Genomic DNA, 15,532 nt, shown 5'->3' with positions numbered 1-15,532 from the left:
AATGTCAAATGACTTCCTAAGTTGTCAATCCAATGGAAAGATAGATAGATAGTGATAGATTGATATAGATATGTCTCTATATCAATCTATCACTATCTCTATTTGTAGATAGATAGACAGACATAGAGATAGAAAGATAGATAGATAAATACTATGCTACCAGAAACTATAAAATACACTTGAAATAACATGGACTGGTTTTTCAGTGTTTTAAAATGAAAGAGCATATAGAGAATATACGTGGGTTATACAATGGTGGTTAGTGAAAAATTGAGGCAATACCTACTGGGTCACTCCTATCACATCAATCACATCAGGAAAGTTTCATTTAAAAAATAGTCTTCATCACTTTAGTTGCCATCCTTTGAAAAAGCAATACAATAATACCTTATACATGCAATGATGGTGCAGAATTGAAAATATAGCCTAAAACCAATTTTGGTTTTCAAAATACAATCTTGAAGAAAGGCAAAATAAAACTTCCATGAAAAATATCTGTGAAAGTATGTCAAGAAATCATACCAACACTTCCTCCAAAGCAATTCCCTTGGCATTTAATATTTTTTTCAAAATAAATATAAAATAAAGAATTCTTTCTAGGGATATCTCTCGTTCCTCTCCATCCAGTCCTACCAAAACCTTCTGATTACACCTCAGCAACATCTTGTATACTTTATGTTCCCACTATCTCCATCCCAGAACAAGCTTTCATTATTACCAATCTAGACTATTTGAATACTCTTCTAACAGTTATTCCCACCTCTATTCTCTTCTTTTTCCAATCAATTCTTTGTACTGCTGTTAGAACAATTTTTCTAGCATTTGTTCAGTGAATTTTCAGTCACGTCCAACTTTTCTTTACCTCATTTGGGGTTTTCTTGGCAAAGAAGTGCAATGATTTGGAATTTCCTTCTCTAGCTCATTTTACTGATGAGTAAACTGAGGCAAACAGGGTTAAGTGACTTGCCCACAGTCACATAGCTAGTGAATGTCTGAGGCCAGATTTGAACTCTGACTCCAGGACTGGCATTCTATCCACTGCACTACCTAGCTACCCCAACTATTACCTCCAAAGTCAATTTCAAACACCTCTGCATTCACAACCCTGTACAATTTGGCAGCACTCTGGCTTTCCAAATTTGTTTCACATTAGTTCCTTTCACTACTTCTAAGTTCCAGCCACCTGAACTATATTCTGCCCTTTGGACATACCCTATACTCTTGCTGGTTGCTATAACTTTGCATGATACTCATCATGTTGTGTAGTACAGTTAACCACCATCATGGCTTCCCTTAATAAAACTGCAATGCTACCCATAAGATCGAGGACCATGTCTTACCTAAATTCTGTTCTTCCTTTCCTCCCACTACCCTCTGCCTAGAGTGTCTAAGAGAGGGTTATGCCCAGACTAGGTACTTCATAGAAACATCCAGGTGGCACAGTATTTAGTGTTAAACTTGGAGTTAGAAAGCTTTCAATTCAAATCCTTCAGTTGCTTGATCCTGTACAAGTCACTTAACAATTCTCACCTCAGTTTCCTCATCTGGATATAGCAACTATTTCCCAGGATTATTGTGAGAATCAAATGAGATAATATACTTTAATGTGCTTTGCTAACCTTAAAGTGCTATATAATGGCTAGCTATGTCATTGCATATTTGTTGAGTGAATGATTGAATACTTTGCTAATTCTTAGACTTTATTAGCTTCATAATAATGCTTGCCTAATACTTTCTCATGTTTGTGATGTATTTGTGATATCTTCAATATATGTACACCTGCTACCATTACAGATAATAATGCCTCTATTTCGTCATGTGTTGTCTTCCTAAAACATTCATCATCCAGGGGCCAAGGTTTTTGGTGATGAGTTCTCAAAACTTAGGTAGACTGGTACTAGGAGGTTATCTCATTTTGGCTCAATGCTTAAATTTTTATAGCTTAGAAGGACCTACCAAAAGGCCATTTTATTGGTATGATAGCCATCAATCTGGGATCATCTCCTCACCAGTATGAAACCCCAGGGAGGGATTTTAAGATAGGTATACCAATAATAAGAATAGCCTTTCACATGAATACCCCATTAATGGAGCTATGAATTAGTCCAACTATTCTGAAAAGCAATTTAGAATTATGCTTTTTTTTTAAAAAACTCACTAAAATGTTCATACTTATGGGCTCAGAGATCTCACTGTAATAGGTATATGCCAAGGAAATTAAGAGCAGAAATAAATGTCCCATGTACCCCAAAATACTCGTTGCAGTGCTTTGAGTGGTAGCAAAGAATAAAAAAGTAGTTGGAGCTCATTGATTGGGGAAATGTTTTCTCAAATAGTATAATACAGTACCATACATCTAGAGCTGAGAAGGAGCCTCCAATGGTGCCAGTTTAAAGATAAGGAAACTAAAGTCAACAGTGGTTAAGTGACCTGCCCGAGTTCTCACAAAGCCCAGATTGTAATGGAACTATAGTAGGTCCAGGTTCAGTGAAAAACTATTACCACTATACCAACATAATGGCAATGGAATACTGCTGAACTATAAGATAGGAAGAGTATGAAGAATTAGAACAAACATGGGAAGACATATGAACTGATTAAGAGTGAAATAAGCAAAGATTGGAGAACAATATTTACAATGACCACAGACGGTGAAACAAAGCTTTTGCTATATAATGTGTAATGACTTAGCTGAGCCCTGAAAGAGCTGAGAAAAATGACCTCACTGTTTTCATTGTAGAGGGGACAAAATATGAGTATATAATGTTGCATACACTGTCAGACATGGTTGATTTTGATTAACTTTTTTTTGTTTCTTTTTTCTCTGTTAATATTTGTTAGAAAGGAAAACTTGCTTATAGGGGAGGGGAGATATATTCAGAAATCAATACGATACAAAAACAAAAGACAACCATAAAATAATTTAAATATCTTTCTTTTAAATTGTGCTTTGTAATTTAATCATGTATCTAGGATTACTCACCTGTGATCCTCAGTGAATTCTTATGGTTGGTTGGTTGGTTGGTTGTTGTATTTTGTTCTCAAAGATGACCAAAATGACATCACTATGCTTCAGTCAAGATTCAATGTGTCTGACTGTGGCTGATAAGGCCAATACAAGCTTGGAATGCTCTACCACAGACTGGGCACAAATAGTCCATGTGAACATTTGGGGTGGATACTCGAAACTTGTGCATCCTGTATTTTCTTTGAGCTGTTTCAATTCTGCTTTGCTTATAGAGCACAGCACCTTCATTGATGTGGGCACATCATGCTGAGCGATCCTGTGCCAATGTCTCCCATGTCACACAATTAATTCCAAAGTTATTGAGAGATACTTTGAGGGTGTCCTTGTATCACTTCTTCTGACCACCATGTGAATGCTTGCCCTGTGTGAGTTGAATTCTTATAAGTAAGCAGGGTGACCACTTTCATGTTATAATTTAGAAAAATGAGATGGAGAAAGGTAAAATGCTTTCCCCACAGCACAAAACAAGATGGTCATGGTATCAAAACTATTATCACCAATTTCATTAAAATATAATGGATAAACAACCGACTACATTGTTTCATTGAATTACAATCAGGATTTTAAGGTGCCTTGAAGAACATCTAGTCCAGGGGTGGGGAATCTGAAGCCTTGCGGTCACATGTGGCCCTCTAAATCCTTAAGTGTGGTTCTTAGGGAATTTGTTCTGTGAAGTTTGGATTAGGTCAAAGGGCCACATTTGAGGACCTAGAGGGCCACATTTGACCTTGAAGCTGCAGGTTCTCCACACCTGATCTAGTCAGATTCAGTTATTTTGCAGAAATTTATTTCATAACTTGCTCCAATTCTTTAGTTGATTTCTTGCAGTAGTTGCAGGATTAGAACCCAGTTCTAAATCTACAAATTCATTCTTATGTTAGAAAGAATTGATGTTGGGGGGCGGAGCCACAATGGCACCAGAAAGCAGGGACTTGCCTAAGCTCCCCTGCCCAGGTCCCTCCAAACAGCTACAAAAAATGGCTCTGAACAAATTCTAGAGCTGCAGAACCCACAAAATAGCAAAGGGAAGTAGGACTCTAGCCCAGGATAGCCTGAATGGTCACTGGGAAGGGTCTGTCGCACAGAGCTGGAAGCGGAGCAAAACACAGTGCAGCATGGGCCACGCCAGGACCAACCAGACCAGGAGCCGGGCAGAACAGGCATAGTGCCCTGAATCAGTGAGCTGTGGCAGTTACCAGACTTCTCAACTCACAAAAGCCAATGACAACAGGGAAAGTCAGTGGGAAAAGCTCCTGGGACACAGTGAAAGGAGTTCGCAGTTGGCCGGCACCCTAAGGGTGGCAGAGGTGGTTGACCTCTGAGGCTGCTTCCAGAGATACAGCTGCAGTTGTCTCTGGCACCAGGCCCACTTGTTGGGAGGAATAAGGCAGCAGACTAGAGTGGGAGCGCAAAGCCTGCTTTGCCCTGCCTGCATCTGGGCTGCAATCCTGGTGGGCAGTTCTTGGGGGAGAAGGAGCATTGGTGTGGCAGAGTTTGCTGGGTAGAAGTAGCTCCAAAAATAGCAGCACAGCCCCCCAAGCTTGGGACAAAGTATTGTCTACTCTATAAGCAGTCATACCTCAATGAAAAACTCAAGGGTCAAGTAGTTGGATGGGAACATGGCCAGGCCGCAAAAATGGTCTCAAATTCAGACTCAGACTTTGGAATCTTTTGTGACAAAGAAGACCAAAACATACAGCCAGAAGAAGTCAATAATGTCAAAGAGCATACATAAAAAGCCACCTAGAAAAGTATGAATGGGTCTCAGGCCATGGAAGAGCTCAAAAAGGAGTTAGAAAAGCAAGTAAGAGAAGGAGAGGAAAAATGGGGAAGAGAAATGAGAGTGAAGCAAGAGAACCATGAAAAACAAGTCAATGACTTGCTAAAGGAGAAAAAAAAAGTACTGAAGAAAATAACACCTTAAATAATAGACTAACCAAAATAGCAAAGAGCTCCAAAAAGCCAATGAGGAGAAGATTGCCTTGAAAGGCAGAATTAGACAAATGGAAAAGTATAGGAGAAAATACTACCTTAAAAATTAGATTGGAGCAAGTGGAAGCTAGTGACTTTATGAGAAAAAAAGATATAATAAAACAGAACCAAAGGAAGGAAAACATGGAAGACAATGTGAAATATCTCATTGGAAAAACCACTGACCTGAAAAATAGATCCAGGAGAGATAATTTAAAAATTATTGGACTACCTGAAAGCCATGATCAAAAAAAGAGCCAAGACATCATCTTTCAAGAAATTATCAAGGAGAACTGCCCTGATATTCTAGAGCCAGAGGGTAAAATAGAAATTGAAAGAATCCACAGATCGCCTCCTCAAAAAGATCCCAAAAAGAAAACTCCTAGGAATATTGTTGCCAAATTCCAGAGCTCCCAGATCAAGGAGAAAATAATGCAAGCAGCCAGAAAGAAACATTTTGAGTATTACGGAAATACAATCAGGATAATACAAGATCTATCAGCTTCTACATGAAGGGATTGAAGGGCTTGGAATACGATATTCCAGAGGTCAATGGAGCTAGGATTAAAACCAAGAATCACCCACTCATCAAAACTGAGTATCATGCTCCAAGGTAAAATATGGATTTTCAATAAAATAGAGGATTTTCAAGCTTTCTCAGTGAAAAGACTAGAGCTGAACACAAAATGTGACTTTCAAACACAAGAATCAAGAGAAGCATGAAAAGGTAAACAAGAAAGAGAAATCATAAGGGACTTACTAAAGTTGAACTGTTTTGTTTACATTCCTACATGGAAAGACGATGTGTGTAATTCATGAGACCTCAGTATTAGGGTAGCTGAAGGGAATACACACACACACACACACACTCACACATACACACACACACACACACACACACATATATATATATATATAGAGAGAGAGAGAGAGAGAGAGAGAGAGAGACAGAGGCCACAGGGTGAGTTGAATATGAAGGGATATCTAAAAAAATGAAATTAAATTAAGGGATGAGAGAGGAATATATTGAGAGAGGGAGAAAGGCAGAGATAGAATGGGGTAAATTATCTCACATAAAAGCAGAACAAAAAGCAGTTCTATTGGAAGGGAAGAGGGAGCAGGTGAGGGGGAATGAGCAAATTTTGTTCTCATGAGATTTGACTTGAGGAGGAATAACATACACATTCAGTCAGGTATCTTACCCCACAGGAAAGAAGGAGGAAAGGGATAAAAAATGGGGGCTGATAGAAGGGAAGGCAGATGGGGGAGGAGGTAATCTAAAGCAAACACTTTCAAAAAGGGACAGGGTCAAGGGAGAAAATTGAATAAAGGGGGACGGGATAGGAGGGAGCAAAATATAGTTAGTCTTTCACAACATGAGTATTGTGGAAGGGTTTTACATAATGACACGCATGTGGCCTATGTTGAATTGCTTGCCTTCTTAGGGAGAGTGGGTAGGGAGGGAAGAGGGTAGAAAATTTGGAACTCAAAGTTTTAAAAGCAGATGTTCAAAAAAAAAGTTGTTTTTGCATGTAACTGGGAAATAAGATATACAGGTAATGGGGCATAGAAATCTATTTTGCCCTACAAGAAAGTAAGGGCAAAGGGAATGGGGGGGAGTGGGGTGACAGAACGGAGGGCTGACTGGGGAATGGGGCAATCAGAATATATGCCATCTAGAAATGGGGAGAAAATTTGTAATTCAAAATCTTGTTAAAATCAATGCTGAAAACTAAAAATATTAAATAGATAATAAAAATTTTTAAAAAAAGAATTGATGTTAAATTCATCTTGTCACCTTAGACACTATTTAAAGCTTGTATTTTTCATTCTTATTTTGCAGGAAACTGCAGATTCAGAAATTTAAATCTGAGATCATTGTTGAGTAGTGTATATTTTTACTTGACAAATTAGGTAAAGTCAAATATCTAGAATGATGGAGAATAGATTTTTAAGGGCAAGAATAATTATACTACATTATATGAAATCTAATCCTCAAAGAAGTTCTATGTCTAGATCCAGTGAAAATAACCGATTAAAATATCTCAATAAAATTTTTCCATGTGTCAAGATATCACACATCCTAAAGCTTGCCTACATTCGAAGGTATCTATCTGAAGGTGTTTCCCTACAGGTAGTTGTTTAAAGCTGAAATCAATATAGTGTTTGTCTGACCGCAAAAGTTACACACAGAAAATAAGTAGACCCTAGTGTTGGTTTCTTTTGACCGTCAGTACTAGAAACCACATCTTAATAGTATGTTACCCTATGAGACTGCTAATTGTATGAAATCCTCAACCTTTATAACATATAGATCTGCTTCATTCACCCACAAATATGGTCACATTTTAGACTTCACTAATGTTCAAAACTGTTCCACCTCTAAAGCCCTGAAATAAGAAATTACTTTTTAAGACCACTAACTCCCGACCTCCGCCTCTCCTGCTTCCTTCATACCTGTTTTTTTTTATTCCCATGACTTTCAGGTTTCTCAATTCTAACTTGTACTCCCTTTCGACCAACTCTATCCTGGCCCAACTTTCAATCAATCAATAAATACTTGCTCTATGTTCACTATGTGCCAGTCCCTATGCTAGGCACCAGGAATCCAAAGACAAAAATAAAACAGTCCTTGCATGAGGAGGCTTATATTCTGTTAATAAAAAGTACATGTATACATATAAATGAATAAAAAAGCATATGCGAAATAATTGTGAGGGTGGAAAGGAAGAAGACAGGGTGCTAGTAACTGAAGGGGTGTGTTGGTAAGCAAAATGCGCTCCTTAGCACTTAGTTCAACAAGTGCCCTTGGAGAGTTTGGCTTTTATTTGCTTTGAGTAATTCAGTGTATTTCATTGAGTCTTACTAAGTGCTAAGCCCCAGGCCCAAACACCTATTAGGTGTAAAACCTATGTGGGTATGGATTGGCAACTAAGGTGGGGCCCAAGGTGGGGCTAACTCCAGGGAGGGCCTAGTTTACATGTCTGGGACAGCAGAGGCTTTTAGATCACGTGGGTTTAAGTCGCCTCTTTGTGAGGATTCTAGGTCACATGGGTGAGTCACATGTGTGACTCACCCCTGACGCTGAAAAAGATATAAAACTAGGGGTTGGCCTCCTCTTCCTTGGAGCTCATTCCCGAAGCTGTGGTGGCCCGTGTGACTCTGGTCCAGCCCTTGTTCTGAGCTCCTGGGCTGAACCTAGATGTTGGTAACTATGAATCTGTGTTGGGTCTGTCTGTTGATGTTTGTACTTTGTTTGTAATTTGCTCTGAAGTTCAGGGTGCTGGCTTTTTTCCCTGAACTATGTGAATGATATTTGTGTGCTGAAATAAAAGAAGCTTGTCAAACCCCTTCACTTTGCTTTCCTTAGTTAAGCAGATCAAAAGAACCTGTACTGTTGGCAACTTTCTGGGTGCTGGTTGTGGGTGGATCTTATACCCCCACAGAAGCTGCTAGCCAGATTGCTGAAACAAGGGGTCATGTAAAACCTCATATAGGAAATGGTAGTTTCTTCCCTTTGCTATCTTGAGAAAAAGGCTAGTCACTTCAATAACACCACCTCCTCTGTTCTTGGATCACTTGCCCTCTTGACTTTTCACAGTATTCACTTTACTGATGCTCAACCCTGGATAATTGTGCCCACCTGAAATACATTCTTACTCCCAAGCTGCTGAGCATTGTTGGATAAAATCTTGAAATTCTGCTAAGTCTAATACAGCAGTCTTTTCACTCTTTTTGATTGACTCTATTTCATGTTTAAACTTTCTCTGTTCTCTTTAATCTCACAGATCTAACCTGAGGGTAAATCACCTCACCTTCTACATTACTAAGAAAATTGAAGTCACCCAACATCAATTCCAACAACTCCCTTCCTCTAACCCTATTGATTTCCTACATATCTTCTCCTTCCCTCTAACCTCAGAGGAAGAGATTACTCTTCAGTCTGCTAAATTCTTCAGCCTACCTACTTACACCCCCTCTTTGACCTTGTCTCATTTGAACATAGCCTCTCTTTTATGTAGCTTTAATCTTCCTTTTCCTGCTGGCTCTTTCCCTTCAGCTCAGTTCTGTCCAGTCCTTTAGAAAACAGAATCAAGCAAACAAAAACAAAAACTCTCCCTTAATCCAGTTACAGGAACTATTTAATCAATCCAACAAAAGTTAATTACTTTAAGCATAGTGCTGGGTATTAGTCATTCAAAGACAAATAAAAGAACTCTTGCCCTCAAGGAGGTAATATACACTAGTAACATACAACACATACACAAGCAAGTAAATTCAGAGTAATTTGAATTGGGAAAGATTATTGTGTTGAGTGGGGAAAGGTCTTCATGGAGAAGTTGGAACTTCTACTAAGCCTAAAAGGAACAAAGATTATGAAGTCGAGAATTGAAGGGGAAATATCTCCTGCATGTACAGACAGCTCTTGCAAATGAAAAAGTGAAATAAAATGTCAATTCTGAAATTTAAAAAAAAAAAACAGCTAATAGTCTGAGTGGAATGTAGCATATATAATAATGTGTGCGACAGATAGATGAAATCATTGTTGTTTGTCCTTCATTTTCAAAGAGGAACAGTGACATGAAAGAGGGATGTCTTGACTTGTGAGTGAATTGAATTTAAGTGAGGCAAAACTGCACAAAATTGCCAGCCTCACTCTCTCTTCCAGAGTCATCTAAGCCTAATGGTAAGATAAAAGTCAAGACAACTGTTGATGGCCAGGAATGCAGTGCTTTTCGTGTGTGACCAGGCTCTGCTTCACTTGCTTTCATGGCTATTGGAATATATTATTTTTGTCCACCCATTCTGCCAACGGAAATCTTCACATGCTTAGGGTAGACACTTTGCCTCCCAACTCAACAACGGTTTTGAGGCCTGTTAATTATCCTCAATGTGTCTGAACTGGATAAAGGAGGATTGGAAAAAAAAAGTGTGTGTGTGTGTGTGAGTGTGTGTGTGTGCGTGTGTGTGTGTGTGTGTGTATCCCCTTAGCATTTTGCAGAATCAGCAGAGTAGAAGAATATAGGATCAAAGATTTTGGAGGGTATTAAATGTCTGAGGAGTTTATATTTTATTCTAGAAGAATCAGTTACCAAAGACCTTTGAGCAGAGAATAACGTGGTCAAAACCTGTCTCAAGATTACTTTGGCAGTGATGCAGAAGGCAAATTGGATATTCACACAGCTACTTCTACCTTTTTTTTATTACTTTGCATTCCCCATGTATCCCAACACTGTCAAACTTCTAGAAAGTACAGTCATATCTGTTGCCTCTATTTCTTCCCAATCCATTCACTTCTCAAGGGTTTAAAAACAAAACATGATATTTTTGTTTATTTCTTTCCTTTTTCCTGACTGTTTACACAAGATTAATAATGATAGCTGTTCAAAATTTTTGCCTTTGGCTTTCAGGATGGGATGCTTTTTTGTTGTTGTTGTTGTTGTTAAAAAGTGCTTAAACCTAGATCTCTGGAAATTCCTCAAGAATTTCTGCTTACTCAGCTTATTCATAGCTAAGTAAGCTAGTTATGTACCTTGAATCTAGTGTTATTTCAGCCTGAGCTGTTCTAAAGATCTTGTAGTACACTTATATACAAGTTTAAAATAGACATGAAAATAGGCACTGGCCCCAGCCAAGCATGAAAGAACTCAGGCTGGGCCTAAGAACACAATTTTTTTACATTTTCTTTCCATTTCTCCCTTTCTACTTAATTTCTAAGGGAATGGGTGCACATGAAAGTTCTTTGAAAGATTATTTCAAAGAATTTGCTTAGCTTTCTTATTGTTTTCCCTGAGATAATCCATGTCTCAGCTCAATGGATGATTCAATAAGGGAAGGGGATGAATAAAATAGATTATTACAATATTTCCTTTTGTATTATTTCATAGAATCCAGTCACTAAATTTTAAAGGCAGAATAATTCGTTCATGGCCTCAATATACTTTATTAATGAGCCAAAAGATTTATAAAAAGGAAGAACAATCATTAGAATCTGTCTCTCTTCTTACCACATCATGTGAAACCTTCCGAAGTAAAACAATTAGGCACTAGGACTTCATTAAATTTTAAAATAGAATAACTAATTTCAAAACTGTGTGCAAGAGTCATTTTTCATGAACCTTTTCCCAATAAGCACCACCTGCCTTTGTTAACTTCCCCATGAATCTCCAATTACTTGGCTAAGCAAATAAAATCATAGAATTGTCTCATAAAAAAAGACCTCGGAAAAGACCAAAAAAGAAATATATTATAGTTGGAAAAACACTGGATTTAGAGTTAGAAGATTTGAGTTCTAGTCTCAGCTCAGTCATTTACTATGCTCCAGGCCTTGGTTTCCTTATATATAAAATGAAGGGGTTTGATTCACCCTGGATGTTTTCCATTCTGTGATGAGATAACCAAACCTAATTTTACAGATGAGGGAACTGATATCCAATCAACAAGTACTTATTTCTTTTCTTCTTTTTTCCTTTCTTCCTTTTCCATTTGATTTATAAGGGAATGTATGTTCATGAGAATTCTTTGAAAGATTATTTCAAAGAATTTACTTCACTTTCTTATTGCCTTCCAGAGATACCCAATGCCCCATCTCAGTTGATAATGTGGTAAGGGCAGCTAAGTGACACAATGGATAGAGGACTGGGCCTGGAATTAGGAAGACCTGACTTAAAATCCGGTTTCAGACACTTACTAGTTGTGTGACCCTGGGCAAGTCACTTAACTCTGCTTCCTCAGTTTCCTCATCTGTAAAATGGAAATAATAATAGCACCTACCTCCCAGAGTTGTTGTGAGAATCAAATGAGGTAATAGTGATAAGGAGCTCAACAAACTTCCTGGCACGTCTTAAGCACTATACAAATGTTATTATCATTATTATTAAGCACTTAATATTATGTGCCAAACAATCTACTAGATCCTGGGGATAGAAATAAAATTAACATATCTGTCCCCACTTGTAAGCAGTTTACAATTTACCAGGTGACTAGAAAAGTAAAACAATTTGTGGCCATAAAACCAGTTAGTGCAAGGCCAAGAAAAGAATTATTATTTGCATTATAACATGTGAATAACTCAATGACTTAAGGTATTTAATGAATTAGTCAGAATTTTAAAGTAATTTAAAGATTGTCTGGTCCAACCTATTCATTTTTGCAGAGATTATATAATATATTCATTTCATATAGCTTATTAATGTTTAGTGCCATGCCTAGAAGCTAGGTCTTAAACTTCCAATCATGTTAATATACCATATTTATGAAAAGCAGCATTATTTACATAATATCGATTCCTCTTTCCTGTCAGATAATGAGTCCCTTAAAGACAAACACCATACTTTTGGACACAGAGGATGGCCAAGAAATAATATAAGTATTGGCTTACTATATTTATAATTTTGAGTTAAAAATGATGACCTACAAAATTCTTGTTAATATGTAGAAGACTTAAAAGGAAAAAGTTCTAGAGATAAGTATAAGAGGATAAAAGAGAAGACATATACCTGAGTGGGTGAGGTGGGAAAGTTACAAAATCAAGAGCTTGAAAGTAAAATATAAACCTATGTAAAATGAGAAGGTCATACTAAATGGCCTTTGAGGTCCCTTTCAGTTATAGATCTGTTATACTATGTCCACAAAGGATTTAATCACAAGGAATGATAAGATCCAGATATTTTAGGACAGAGGTTCTTAGCTTGGGGTAGAGGAACTTTTTATTATTTTTGATAAATGTAGAATAATAAATTTGATTTTTTGTAATCATATGTTTTATTTATTATTTAAAAGCATTGTTCTGAAAAAGGCTTTATGGAATTCACCAGACTAAGGTGTCTAGGACACATATGAAAATGTTAAGAACCTCTGTTTTAGCACATATCGAAAACAGTTTTGGTCAAGAACCAAGAGAACTTAATTCATTGATGACCATCATATTAAATATATGACCAGAGAATATTTTCACTTTGTAGCCAGGATAAAACTTGGCCCTTGTCACAAATTGTGAATGCCAAGGTGAAAACAAGAGATTGAATGATTAATTTCTGTATGAAAAATATTCCACACTCTTAAAACCCATTCTCTTATCAATAGGGTTTTAAGATGCACAGCTGAGAGGAACTTTAGAGGAGATCTAGATTACTCCCCTTATTTTAAAGATGAAGAAGCTAAGGCTTGGCGAGTTAAAGTAACTTGCTCAAACTACAGAGCCAGGAATCAAATCCAGGTCTCTTGACTGCAAATCCATGTTCCCTAAAATTAGAGATAGACATTGGGAGGCTAATGAGATAGGAAATAGTCAGATATTTTTCGAAACCAGTGTTTATCTCCATTCAGGTTTTCTTACCTATATCAACATTTTTTTTGTTTTACTCTTCACAGAGTATTCTATAAGACCCAAAGTAATCATAATTGATCATTATGTAAATTTTGAAAAGTGCTTTACATTCCTTATCTCATTTGAACCTCATAGCAACCCTGTAAAATAGTACTACAGATATTCCCATTTCTATTTTGTAGAAAAGATGATTTTATAGATGAGAGATTGACTTGTTCATCCTCTCACAGCTAGAGTGTCAGATGCTGAATTTGAACCCAGGCCTCTTTAAATTTTAAGTCCAGGATTCTGTTTTACACAGTGCTCCATCTCAAGATGCCTTGTAGCGCATCCATGAGAATATCCAAAGGAAATTCCAGAAACTAAAGTTAAAAGACTGGTTTGAAATTTGCCTTACTATCTAAAATCTAATGTTCATAATCAATTTCCATGAACATTGGCTTTTTCAAATTAGAAATGAACTTTCAATAGTTGTTTCAAGTATGAAGTCATATGAGTACAGGTGGAGCAGACACAAACACACATACATCTATACACTAAGCTTTGGGTAAACTATAAATTCTTGTATTTGGTATTTATTTGGAAAAGATAAAAATTTAACTTTTTCAAAATTATTTCATTTCAGAATAAAGGCTCTAATAGAAATTCTTCATAAACAAACATAATAAATAAGATGAATTAAAAGATTCCCTACAGTGTACGAGAAAAACCAAAAGGACTCCCTTGAGCTCGTCGTTGAAAATCATGGCCTTATATTTTAACCTTGAGGAAATCTTTCTTTAATCCACTCTTCAAAACTCCCCAGGTGGTTTAACAGCAATGCAAGATTTTATTGGGTGTTGAGTAATTCACCTTTACATACCACATTCAAGTGCTTTGCTGGTAATTAAGTACTTGAAAAACTTGAGAATGTGCTTATCAGGGCATTGGACACATTTCATAGTAAATGTGTCTCTGTCCCATAGATGAATATTATGAATTTATAAGCTTCAGGCACAGAGTCACACTATGGACTGTACCATTATCTACCTTTAATTCATGATTATTTGGTCAATCACTGTATCACTGAAGCCATTTAACTAATGTTCATGAAACAAACTGATTATTTTAGATATTACCCTCTCCTCCTGGACTGCTGGTCAAGGTTGAGATTATTATAAATCAATCTAGTCCATCATCTTTTACTCTCCTTGTTCCAGACTACGTGTCCAAAAATGTGATTAAAAAAAGAATAAAATTTCTAAAAGGTCAAATAAAGTTTATTTTTGAATAAAGTCTAAGGACTATGTAGACACAACAATATTAGAATATCTAATAATAGAGTATCTCTATTTTAAGAAAATATACTAGGACATTTTAAATGCAAACTAGGATTAACAGAATATTGCAGCATTAAGAACTGGAAAGGACCTTAGAGCAGACCAACTTATTCATTTTACATAAAAAGAAACTGTGGGGCTGCTAGGTGGTACAGTGTGTGGAGCACCAGCACTGGAGTCAGCAGGACCTGAATTCAAATCTGGCTTCAAACACTTGACACACTAGCTGTATGATCTTGGGCAAGTCACTTAACCACAATGGCCTTGACTTCCTCCCTCAAAAAAAAAAACTGTAATCCAGGAAATTAAAAGTCTTTTCCTAGGATCACATGGATGGTTAATGGAGAGTTAAGTCTAGGACCCAGTTCTTCTAACCAGTAGTCTGCTGTTCTTACCTTTATATGCCTTCTGGATTCCAATTTTAGATTCTCTGCCACAGAAGGTACAAATTTCATACTTAAAAGCATCATAATCTTTTCACTCTGATGATGTTGCCATGTTTCAATAATGACATTTTAAAATATCTATGGCCTCTAATAGTCAAATCAGGGTAAATATATAAGGTGAAATTTATTGGACTAAAACCTTTCCTCAATTTGTCAGAACATTATGGACATTTTCTTGGGAAGGCATGTAATTTCCATCTGTCATAATAACTTCTAGTACAGTAGCTCATTTACATCAGGATTTCAATGACATTCACCAAAGGGATGCACAGTCTTTTCCCAGAAGGAGAATTCTGAATAGCCAAAAACATATAGATATATATATGAATAGAATCAGACTTTCATTCTGTGTAGGAAGTAGCTCACATTTGCAACATTCAACATTCTTAGTCCAAGCTCTTCCTCAATTTTCTACTTTTATAATAAAAATTATAATAAG

The sequence above is a fragment of the Trichosurus vulpecula genome, chromosome 2, assembly GCF_011100635.1.
Source record: "Trichosurus vulpecula isolate mTriVul1 chromosome 2, mTriVul1.pri, whole genome shotgun sequence".
Taxonomy (NCBI): Eukaryota; Metazoa; Chordata; class Mammalia; order Diprotodontia; family Phalangeridae; genus Trichosurus; species Trichosurus vulpecula.
This window is presented reverse-complemented; position numbering follows the sequence as displayed.